Here is a 3,126-nt window from a genome sequence, read left to right on the forward strand (position 1 = left end):
GAAAGGGCGAGCATGTTTGGTGTGACGGGGATTCGAACCCGCGACCCTCAGACTGCGAGTCATATATATATATATAGTATAATAACAATTCTCTTATCAGTATATGGGTGAATACTACTCAGCATTTGAAAATTGGCAAGCATTCAAAGCGATCAATTTCAGCTTAGTAAGGAAGTAAGCAATTCACTTCTCAAGCATATTCCTATCGAATAAAAATCGTTATGTCTCTCAGATATTGTTTTTAATGTTCTGAGTGAAAATAATTTTTGACATATTCACTTTAATTGAATAATTTATGAGTAACGTTTCGCACTATAAAAAACAACTAAAAAAGAAACATAAGTGCAAAGTTTTCTCGAAACTATCAAGACTAGAGAAAATCAACGTACAGGATCTTTCACACATTCGATTTGTCTGCTTACACTATAGCGTTAAAAATGCCTCAAAAAGAAGCTGATTTATACGTCAATTACAAACTATGTTCACATCTTTAATTATACTTGTCATAAGACATTACGTTAGGCCTATTATATTTTTGCCACTACGTTATTATCTTGTCCCTTAGGGATTTTCAAGATTTAGAAAGAGTTTATAATAATAGTATATCAACCACATTATATGAATGAATAAAAACCCTATAATCCGAGCGCTTTCCACACCTTTCTTTTTGAGGGGCAAACTGGGAATGGTGGGGACATCAAATGGGTGATATATATCATCCGGTGTTTCAGTATATGTTTATTATATTTCTCTATGTACTATTGTAAGCATCTTATTTCCGGTACAGTGTAGCCGATGGAGAGAGTGTATGCGAAAAGGTGTTAGGGATACTTTACTTTAGAAGCGGATGAATATATATATATATTTAAAACTATACTTAAGTGTTTAAGTAAAATAAAAGTGACACCTGGGGACTGACTGAAAAAGATATGTTATGCTAATCAATTTTTAAAAACGAGTATGAAAAATTATCTTAAATAAATAGTAAGTTTTTCGGAGCCCCCCCCCCCCCCAGTGGCACAGCGGAATGTCTGTGGACTTACAACGCTAGAATCCGGATTTCGAATACCCGTGGTAGGCAGAGCACAGATAGCCCATTGTGTTGCTCTGTGCTTAATTACAAACAAAAGTTTTTGGAATTTCAGCATTCACATTACATGAAAAAAAAATAAGCAAAGAATAAAAATTATTTTCTGACAGAGATGAAACCAATGACCGGAGTTCCCAGTTTGCCTCTGAAGAAGAAGAATGGTCCACCTTTCGAAAGCTCTCGAGTTATAGGGTTTTTGTTCATTTCAACCACATTATATTCGCCATATCCAATGCCGACGATACGTTTCGCTCAGTCAAGAGCTTTTCGGGTCGGCTGGGTTACAACAAACTCAGTAGTGGTCGAAACACTATTTATATAGACCATTTGTTAGAACAACTGTTATGGTATGAACGCCTTTTACAAGCTGACAAATCATCATTATATTTGTCATATGATATTATGTTAGTCAAAGTATAATTAATCCCAACCGGCCGTAAGAGCTCCGGATTGAGCAAAATGCGCCATCAGCAATGGATATGACGAATATATAATGTGATTGAATACTATTATTATACACTCTTCTATTCCTTGAAAATCTCTAAGGGACTAGATTAAGAATGTAATGTTACAAATATAATAGGCCTAACATAATGTCTTGTGACAAATATATTTAATTATAACCATGCTTCGCCAGCTTGTAAAAGGCGTTTACACCAGAACAGTTGTTATGTACACATCTTTACCTAAAACACGGTTTGCTCATATATCTCCTACCATTTAAATAATAAAAGTGATACACCATTTAAACCACAATTATTTATTGAAAACAATGATGATGACCCCCCAAAAAATGTGGTCGAAACATGTAGCAAAATATCCTGGTTTTGCAATGATAAAGAATTGTGGTTTAAGACATAGTTTCAAACCTTACGCGAGTTCGACTGTCGAGCACTGGTATACAATAAAATCAGACAATTTATTGTAGAATTTTTTTTAATGTTTTTCAATAAGTTACTCCATCTGTATTCAAATTACATAGCTACTGCTAAAAATACTTTTATAGTTCACTGTATTAATAAAGTTTTTGGAAGATTATCAAACACATTTCTTATTTCGTATAGAAGATGTTTACTAACTACTGTTTTACGAACACTTCACATTTTCTTGCCAATAGTTCAGGATATTAGTTTATCTAATCAAAAACACCTTAGATGTGAAAAAAAAAGGTGCAGCCAAAAAAGGATTGAGTGTGTGACTCAATGAATAAAATAAAGGAATGAAATCAAACTTGGCAGTCAAACTGGTAGCTACACTTATATCATTGATAAGAATTTAACTATATATATTCATCTTTTTTTTCGTAACTGTTAAGGAACATAAGCCTTATATAAGCCTATTTAGCTCAGTACACAATGTTTACTTCGTATGTATGCATCAATAACAATAGAAATTATGAAATCTCTCCTATAGTTAGTACACAATATTTATGTATCTATAAATGAAGACAAGGCCTCCAAGGTGTTTATTATAGTGTTTGAAAAGAGAGTGTACTTTATTATACTGTTAATACCCTTATTAAAGTTTATGAACTCTTTGATACTGTATGTGCGTCTGTTTCCAATATTTTACTTTGAATCACAATGCCGTGCTATCTTCCCTGGGGATTTTATAATCACATATTCCGTCGCTGCTGCTTTTATCCACCCACGTAGCTCATAGAAACACGAAGGACGTCAAATATTTTGTTGAATTAATCTCTACATAACGACAATATCATGCTGTCATAATACAGTATCAGAAAGTATCGTTCAAGCTGACCTGTGTTGAGTTGGCTACGAAGTTATAGGCTAATTTTGCCCAATTATGGACTAAAACTGCCCAGTTTTGGATGATCAATCATCCAGGACACGACCGAAGTCGAAAAATACTTATAAAAAAAGTACAAGTTATCTAAGGAAAACAACTTCGCGCTGTACATTGTATTTGTTATTTTATAATATCTTCTTCTAACTGTGCACACACAAAAATCCTCTTAACAATAACTGTAACAGATTATTCGACAATGAAGATTTTTTTGGGGAAGATAAGATTAA

The sequence above is a fragment of the Limulus polyphemus genome, unplaced genomic scaffold (assembly GCF_000517525.1).
Source record: "Limulus polyphemus unplaced genomic scaffold, Limulus_polyphemus-2.1.2 Scaffold1576, whole genome shotgun sequence".
Taxonomy (NCBI): Eukaryota; Metazoa; Arthropoda; class Merostomata; order Xiphosura; family Limulidae; genus Limulus; species Limulus polyphemus.